This window comes from Euprymna scolopes, chromosome 21, assembly GCF_053919585.1.
Source record: "Euprymna scolopes isolate OS-2025 chromosome 21, ASM5391958v1, whole genome shotgun sequence".
In the NCBI taxonomy this organism is placed as follows: domain Eukaryota; kingdom Metazoa; phylum Mollusca; class Cephalopoda; order Sepiida; family Sepiolidae; genus Euprymna; species Euprymna scolopes.
The window spans coordinates 118,885,705-118,895,704 of record NC_136502.1 but is presented as its reverse complement, the minus strand read 5'-3'; the positions used below and the strand labels follow the sequence as shown (position 1 = coordinate 118,895,704).

The following is a 10,000-nucleotide window of genomic DNA, read 5'->3' as shown; positions in this document are numbered from 1 at the left end:
TGTCAATTTGAAGAAATATGGTATAATAAAATTATGGAGTGTTGGTTTCGCGTCTGACCTCCATAAAATGGAAATATGTAATAATGTTTAACTAGGTTTTTTAATATATGTTACATGATAAGGGCTGTCCCCTTTTCATGTAAGTATAAAAATAGAGAAATTACTTAAAATTAAAATAAAATGAGAGAAAGCAGAAATCGAACCTTGGATATAAGTTTTAAAGAAATTAATAAACAGGCGTTGGAAAGAATACGAAAATTCTTAAGGGGGCCAGTAAACCGATGATAGGTAGTCCCGAGGCAGTCACATATAGCTTAATGAAGTAAGAGACAGGCAAAAATATGCCGTAGATTACGTAAGAAAGATATAACCTTGCATTTTTTTAGAGGTGCATGAATGTGGGATATATCTGCTGGATCTTGGAAGTTCTGGTGAGAGAAAAGAAAAATCACAAAAAAATCGGGCAATTAGATAGAATTTAGTGCGCAATTAAGGTGCTGGGCGCAGAAAGGTGTTAGTTAGGGGTGATATTTCTAAATCCTCGTCGAAGTTTCAAGAATCCAAGCAAGGAAATCTGATTGAATCCGTATGAGAGAAAAAAATGTATATCTAAAACTTCTGAAGCCAAACATACAGATTTAAGTATATGAGCTTTGGTATGTCCCGTATAAGATAGTTATAGAATAAAAAACAAAGCCATACTTGATAAGACTAACCATGCGGAAAGAGTTGATCAGGAGACTTTTGGGACGAAGGAAGTCGTCCATTTCGAAGGAGGTGGAAAATCTCTAGTCTGCGGCATATGGGTGGCTGGAAAGTAGCTGATGTGAATCATAGGTAAAGACCCTACACCCAAAAAGTAAATGCCAAGAAGATCAGAAAGGTTCTGATCTTATAGAAATAAATAATTGTGAAGTCGGCCGTGGAGGGCTGACTTAAAGAAATATTTTTTTGTTTTTTTAGATTGATCTTTCTAGCCGTGTGGTTGTGTAGATGTAAAAATAAAAAATGTACTAAATTTAAAAATTAATACATTTTTTGTCTGAAATATGGAAGGGAGGGATGTTACATAATAAGGGCTGTTCCCTTTTCATGTAAGTATACAAATAGAGAAATTACTTAAAATGAAAATAAAATGAGAGAAAGCAGAAATCGAACCTTGGATATAAGTTTTAAAGAACAATAGGTTTAAATGGAATGTCCAATAAATTTGTTAATTCTGATGAAATAAATTTCGGCCAGTCGTGAAGAAATAAACCCAATATGTGTTTTGATAAAACGTCGTCTTGTGTTTGTGATTCTTACAAAAACGTAAAGTGAATTGTTATTATATGTCTATATATCTGTGTTATAAAATGTCATTACATACACGTCTCGACATCGCATATCCACAATGTGAATCTACATCATATCTACACTAAGACTGTCTGAACACTATCTCATCACTCTAAGAGCTTAACATAGCAACACATCTATTAATCTAAGTAAAGAACAGTTTTAATATATATGAATCGCTTCATAACAGAAACAACGACATCGTCATAACACGAACACGGAACGAACAATCTCTTACAACAACATCTCTCTCAACAGCATCACTTGTAATAAGACTCTTTCTAAGCAACTCTCTCTAAGACTCTCTCTTTTAATGAAACCCATATATGTAACATATAGATCCACATATAATTGTGATAAGTGTTTTAGTATAAACAGGTATGGTATAAAAATTATGGGTGTTATCTATTTTTTTTTACTTTCATCATATTTTGCTTTGGTTTTTATACCCCCACATTCGAAGCAATCTCTTTACACCCCTTCCTTTTCATAACCTATCACACTTTCATAAATCCATTATCTGTAGGCTGTTTTTGAACCTAGTCAACGGCGGGTAATTTTTCTAGTATAATATAAGACTGAAGATCTGTGTGCGTGTCTGGTCACGAATAGACTCCTATATGGCTGACTATTATAGAAAACTAATAATCCATAATGATAGAAGATTTATCGAGACACAGGAATATGTATGTTTGATCTAGCACACAACGTATGGAAATAAAAAATAAAAAAAAATGTTTTTTTCATTTTTTTTCGATATATATTACATAATAATACTTTGATAAGTATGTTTTAACTGAAATAGGGATGGCATAATAAAATTGTGGGGTCTGCGTTAGCGCCTGGCCTCCATAGAATGGGAATAGGCACAAACTTTAATGAACACTTTTCATATCTATCTGCGTAAGTATACTTTGATAATTATATTTAATTTTGAAGAAATATGATATAATAAAATTTTGGGGTGTTGGTTTTCGCCTGACCCCCATAGAATGGAAATATGTCAAAAAGTTTACCAAATTTTTTTAGATAGATCCACAGAATATTGTGATAAGTGTTTAATTATGAGCAGGTATGATATAATGAATTATGGGGGTTATCTATTTTATTTTTATTTTCATCATATTTTGATTTGGATTTGATAACCCCAAATTCGAAGTTATCTCTTTACAACCCTTCCTTTTCATAACCTATCATACTTTCATAAATCAGAGTCAAATTTTGTTGGCTGTTTTTGAACTCAGTCAACGACGGGTACTTTTGCTAGTATATATATATATATATATATATATATATATATATATATATATATATATATATATATATATATATATATATATAAGAATATATCATTAAAAACAGTAGTGTTTGATAATATGGTTAATTGGCTGTTTTGGTCATGTAAAACTGCTTTAAATCTTCACCGCTCACTCATTTTTCGACCAAATTTTAAACAATTGCAACAGTTCATAGATAACCTATTCAGATAAATTGTGAAAAATTTCCTTCAATTTCTGTTCAGTAAGACAAAAGTTATGAGAATTTACTATTGTTACAAAATCGTAAAAATCCGTAAGTACGTGAGCGACGTGTTTTATGACTGGTTTTCATAGCAACTTCCTCGCTTAAGCGACTACTAGTTTTACCAATTCAACGCTCTCGTGAATAGAGAAGAAACAAGTGAAACAGAGAAAATGAAAGCAGATGAGTGACGTACATTGTTTTACATATGAATATGTTGTGTTTGTAGGGTCAAAAACATTAGACGAAAATTTAAACAAAAAACTGGAAGCTTGGAAAACTCATGGATTACAATAGAAAAATGCGAGCATGAAAAGTGGTATAAGATAGAAAAGTAGCAGATATTCTTAGTAAAAAAATATAATAAATTTATAACTTAAAATATTGCAGCATTAAGGATATTTTAAAATAATTCAATTAGAGATCCTTAGATGTAAAATATCTTTCTACTCCAATAGTTTCTTTCCCAGAACCGCTAGACTTTCAAGAAGTTCAAGTGTAACGTGAACCGACATCTTGCTGCCCAAATCCCTACATAGTACTCCAATAGTTGTCCCCCCTGATAGTAGCCCCCTACACCAAAGTGGCAAGTTGCCTTGTTTGGGGTGAAAATGTAATAAAACAAAAAAATATATATATTATTAATTCTTACAAAAGATTAAAGTAAAGTTAAAGAATATAATTGGTTCACTTCGCCGGTTAGTCACTCTCCTTTCTTTTATTTTTTTGCAGCTAGCCATAACATTCTATTCCGCAAGAAACCAAAAGGAAATGAAGATGTCAATAACCACAAATGTTTAGTGTAGATATCGAAATGGAAATTGGAATAGAAATGCACATATTGTAAGTTACAAAAAAGGGAAACCTAAAGGCAACGGGAGTACTGAACTACTCTACTAACGCGGGATAAGTACACTAGACGACAATACACCTAAAATTTTGTCGTAAATAAACATGAATAAAAAAGAAATTTTGAGAAACATGATTTGATGTGCAAGGAAACAGTCACAGATTAAATTATATAGCAGAGATCCAATAAAATGTATAAACACATGGCCAATGTCTATATATTAATACGATAGCGTGTGTGTTCTTTTGTGTGTCACGCTTCAATCCGGGTCGTTTAATTGTTATGCCCTTCTATTTCTTATGTCATTTAAATCCTCTATTTATTTTATAAATAATTTTATCAAGAATTCTACATAAGTTTTGGTTTCGGTTTCGATCATAGCTTACGCCATTTAAACTCTCTATTTCTTTAATAAATAATTTATCAAGAATTCTTCATAAGTTTTGGTGTCGTTTTCGATTATAGCTTATGCCATTTAAATCCTCTAAATTTTCTATGAATAATTTTATCAAGTATTATTCGTAGGTTTTGGTCTCAGTTTCGATTATGGCTTTAGAAACTCAAGTTATAAATCTCGTTTTTAAACGTTCTCATTGACTTTAGTAGCCATGAATTAATCACTTCCGTTTTTAAAAAACCTACATCTGTTAATTCCTGTATTTTAAATTTTAAAAATGAATACCCATTCCGTTATAAAACGAATATAATAATGAATCTTATACATCATGCAAAGGTGATTTCCTCAAACAAAAAATATTCTTTAATGAATTAAAAAATATAAAACAAGTGTTAGTAAATAATCAATTCCTTAACTCTCTTGTAGATAAAGAAATAAAACTAGCCATTAGTAATTTGAATCAAATTAGTAATATTCAAGAAAATTATCAACCTGTTAATATATATTACCGCAACAGGTTACACAAGAACTCAAAAATCGACAAGTGTTCTAAAAATATACGTGGCTCCCAATAATAATAATAATAATAATAATAATAATAATAATAATAATGATAATAATGATAATAATAATAATACGTGGCTCCCAATAATAATAATAATAATAATAATAATAATAATAATAATAATAATAAAAATTATTATATATCATAAAAAATACAGACAACAAGCCTTGTAATGAAAAACAACATTTCGCAAACAAATGACCTGCTGGAAAGTACAACTGTAGTTTACAAATTTAGCTGCCCAATAGGAGAGTGTATCTCCAATATTAGTAGCTACATTGGTTCAACAACTGACACATTGTCGCGAAGGCTAACTCTCCACCTCTCTGACTCTGGCTCCATATCACAATATTTGAAGGGGTATGGCTACCAACATTCGGAATTTCGAAGAATTATGGTAGAAAATACAAGAGTATTGCAGAGTGAGAGAAATGTAAATAGGCTAAGAATACTCGAAGCATTGTACATAAAAACAGAGAAGCCTCAAATAAATAATAGTAATTATGAGTGCAGCCGGAACATTTTGAAATGTTTGGGATAAATTATTTATTACGAAAAATCGCTCAAAAATCGAAAATTAAACATGATTTTCGTACGAATCGAACGCCGACGAAAGTCATTTAGCAGCAAAAACGCACATGAACCTTCCGATGAGAAATATGAATGAAAAACTCACATTGGAATCCTTCAACCAAGTTATAGAAACATAAAATCTAAAAAAAAATAATTAATAAAACCTGAAGCAAAAAAATAAAACCTAAATAAATAAAATAAAATAAAACTAATATTGAAACAGATTAGTAAATGTGTCAACAAATTCACCGTTCTCACATAACTATTTTGTATCTAGAAATGTAAAAAAAAAATAAAAAAGTAGGAAGGAAAATGGTCGAATAGAGAGTAGTAGTAGTAGTAGTAGTAGTAGTAGTAGTAGTAGTAGTAGTAGTAGTAGCAGTAGTAATAGTAGTAGTAGTCGTCTTGGCTTTACTACAATTGTTCTTATGTTTGTCAATGGGTTAAAATTGTTTAGTTGTAAGAAAATAGCGACAGTATAGTTGTAATAAAGAATAGTTGCAAAACACCCCCACTCTTCCCATGTTAAATAATAATTTCGGAATAATAACGTTAATATTTCAGTGCACAGGTCAAAATCGACAAAGAAGTGGTTTGTGTTTATTTGTTTACGCTGTTATGGGTTAATGTTTATGCGTGCATGCGCAACCGGGTGTCGTAAACCGTAAAGTGGGTTACATAACTCCTTACAAGGTCATTTGAGTTTTATAATTATATAGGTTGGACCCAAAATATCGTAATGATTTAAGAATATATAATAATGATTTACAAGTTAAGAAAATGACGCGTGCGTTAACATTGAGAATCGAAACCAAAACGTTTGACAAACGATTTACTTTTTATTTTGTTGTTAATGCCTCAGCTATGAAGGCATGTTTGCTACAAGGCTTAAAATTAAAACATTAACCAATAACTCTTACGTTACGCATGCATATTCGAAATGCCGGCGCTCAATCTCCACCTCACAAATTCCGTGCCTTTAATTTTTACACTTTGCCCTAATTTTCTCCGGATAAAATTCAAATATAATTGTTACATGCGTTTGAATATGCGGCAGTTTTAGTTTCATGTTTGTAGACCAAAAACTGACAAAGAGGTTCTCTAGACAAAAGTTTTTAACAAACATATACATATATGCATGCAGAAAAAATATGCATAGATACTTTTGCGTTTGCTCAAAGCTTTTTATTCAAATATTACTCATGTATAAATCATGTAGAATCTGCACGAATATAATTACACGTAATAGTTGACTAAAGATTAGCATCACATGAAAAAACACGAAAAAACTGATAGGGATATTATAAAAACGAATGCTTTTAATAATGTGCAAGTTAGCTAGATCGTTTGCAGATGAAGGTAATTTAACGACCCTTTATATAGGAAAGTTGTATTTTCTTTTTAAATAAAGAGAAAAAAAGGGGTTTTAATATGAATATCAATGCACAAAAACAAATTTATTTAGTATATATATATATATATATATATATATATATATATATATATATATATATATATATACATGTACATTTATAAAAGACCGTGTGTGTTTGTGTAGGCAATTAAAATAAACCTATTCTAATGTTGCATTATAATATAATAATTAATGGCATGCATATTATTAAAATAACTGAATATGAATCTATAAATAATTTAATTAATACAAACAATCGGCCGAAAAACACGACACGTGTACAGTAAATGAATTTTAATAATTTTGTAATGAACATAAAAATACGTTTTTGTTGCAGCTCAAACAATATATTTTAAATCTATACAGGCTGACACACACACACACATACACACACAAATATATATATATATATATATATATATATATATATATATAGCATATCTCTCCTGATTGCTTTTCATACATCAAGTAAATTTCACAGTGTATAATGATTATTTATTACTGGACATATTTATAATCGTCCCCTATTCCAAAAGAGGAGACATATACAATATGAGAGATATTTGGAATCAGGTCTCCGACTTACTGTTATTTCAGATCATTTGAAGCAGGAAAGTTTAGTCTCCCTTCCATCAAGCCTTCCATCAAGTCCAGAGGGTTGGGATATATATATATATTGTCGATATTTCCTACCGACGAGTGGGGGGGGGAAGAAAACACGTTTAGCTTGCAGCGAAAAATTACCTCGTTGCTTACAAGCAAACGTATTCTTGTAAATATAACGCGCTGTTAACAGTTGTCGTACCGGTCTGATAGATCTCTAACAACGACAAGAACAAAAACTACAACAACAACAAGCCTACAAAGGTGACTGTTTTTATAGTCTCAATCTCTCGTTCAGAAAGATTGAAACGAGACTGGAATGTCTATTTAAGCTATAAGGAATAGACATCCTATTTTCTTCATTAACAAACACCAGACCTGCCCGTTCACAGCCATGAGTGTCTTTCCCTTCCCACCGAGCCACCCTCGGTAAGTCAATCAATTTAATTATCACAATATATATATATATATATATATATATATATATATATATATATATATATATATATATATATAGCATGGAGGCCAAAAATTGAATATTAAAATGCTCATATATTTTGTTCTATGGGGCAAAACTATTATAAAATTATCTGGCCTTTGGAAAATTATAATACTTCTCTATGGTTTTATTTTAATGACGAATATTAAAAAAGTACTTATATTTTCAAATCAATAATAAATGCAAACGCTGCTTACATTAGTATGTATAGTATCCTGCTGGCCAAATTTTGTGGCTTCATTTGTCTCCCCTGTGACCTTGTCAACCCGTAAATATTTGACCATATATATATATATATATATATATATATATATATATATATATATATATAGGTATGTATGTATATATATACATATATATATATAGAGAGAGAGAGAAAGAGGGGGAGAAAGAGAGAGAGAACGAGGGATAGATAGATAGATACATAGATTCGTAGGTAGATAGACAGATAGATAGATAGATAGATAGATTATTAAACTTATGTAAAAATATGGAATACGTATATCGACCAACAATATAACAAATGTAGTCACATTGTTACCTTTTTAGTAAACGTTAGCATTTTGAGACATGTCACCAAGAACCTAGTATACCTTTTTCTATTTTTCATAGGCCTACATAATACGTGACTACGCGTATTAATCAAATCAATGACGGACACTCACCTCGGTGTTGGTCTCTATATTCCTCGTCATGTGGATAATTTTTTCTGTTTGCAGTTCATCTAGCGCTTTCGAGTTTGGCCTTTTTTTCCGAAACGCCGATTTCGATGGAGGGCTTTGGTTGACTTATATTTTGCGACATTGTATTTTTTCGATCTTAATGTCGAATTTCTAAATCTGTTTCAGAATATTGGTGTCGACTGGAAGAAAAATATATTCAACAAAACAAGAGAAAAAGGAAAACAAATAACATGCAATGTTAACTAAGAATATATATTTGGTGAACAAAAACAAAAGTAAATAAAGTTAATAGAAAAATGTCCATCAGTATGTACTGTAAGCGTAATGAGTTGGAATAGCAAGTCTGTTTATATATTTCATGCTGAATAAGTTTATCGTAGACAAACTTTACAAGAAACAAGCGATCTGAAACAAGTATCCGAACTTCTCTAAATTTGCCGCCTTTAATTTCTAATCGCCCCCTTTATCCCCTCTTGTTTCCCTTCTTCTTCTTCTTCTTCCTCTTATCCTTTTTCTTGTCTTTCTTTTTATCCTGTTTACGGTTTTTACCCTTATTTTTTGGGGGCTTAATCCATTTTCCAAGAGGCGACATAGAGTCCTCATTACTTTCATTGTTTAGGTGTTCGTAGTCGGTCATTATCTCTTGATTATTTATTGAATTCTCCACGGCTACTTGAACAGGAGGATCCTCATGGCGTATGGGCTCGTAGTTTCGTATTATTTCTGAATTATTTACGGCATTTCTCCAGGATACTGGCACGAGGAAGTTGTCATTGCTTATGGGTTTAGAGTCCCGCATTGTCTCTCGATTATTAATGTCATGCACAAAATCAATTTTTGCATCACACCTTAATATGGTTACAAAAAGAAGCAAGAAAGTTACTATAGAAGTATAAATTCTCATTTTCACTTCTACTAAGACTCAAAAGCAAGGGATTTCTTTTGGAGCAACCAAATGTGAAATATGTTCCAATCTTCGGAAATGTATTCTGTCAAGTTCTTACTGGTTCCTTTTATATAAACACAAACTTTAGTACGAAAAGGAAACGTTCCAAATTAAAGCAAGACACTAAGTCATGAAAACTAAAAGACAATAGATAAATACCAAATTAATTAAAAAATAAAAGGTCATTTTTATACTTAATTTATATAATTAGACGTTTAAAAGTGGTAATTGCACCGCTTAATACATAATATTGATAGAATTAAAACGTAGTTAATTAAGGAAGTTTCAAAACATGTAGGTGTTTTATAAAACATGACATTTCACGTGCTTTTAAATGCGTCAACATAAAAACTTACTAAACATAAAAAAAAATAAAAGTGACTTAATTAACAGAGACAATCAATAAAATAACAATTACTTACAAATGATATCTACTTACAAACAGGATTATTTTTTATATAATCTGTTATGTTATGCTTATTTGTGAGTAATACTTAACCTAATTTCATATGTCAATGCAAATGTAAAGACACGCATATATATATATATATATATACATATATATATATATATATATATATATATATATATATGTATATATGTATATATATATA

General features: G+C 30.5%; 1 long non-coding RNA gene across 3 annotated transcripts in view; it reads right to left on the bottom strand.

Annotated features, from left to right (window-relative positions):
* The window catches only part of LOC145242687 (uncharacterized), a 234,318-nt gene that overhangs the window by 182,331 nt on the left and 41,987 nt on the right, over nt 1–10,000 (bottom strand). The window contains exon 1 of one of the 3 annotated variants that reach the window (XR_013862807.1): nt 8,423–9,525. The exons of 1 other annotated variant lie outside the window; for it this stretch is intronic. This is a non-coding gene — a long non-coding RNA (uncharacterized LOC145242687). Of the gene's footprint in view, nt 1–7,241; nt 7,257–8,422; nt 9,526–10,000 lie in introns of those variants that run through there. One more of the 3 variants, XR_013862810.1, reaches the window with a different exon arrangement.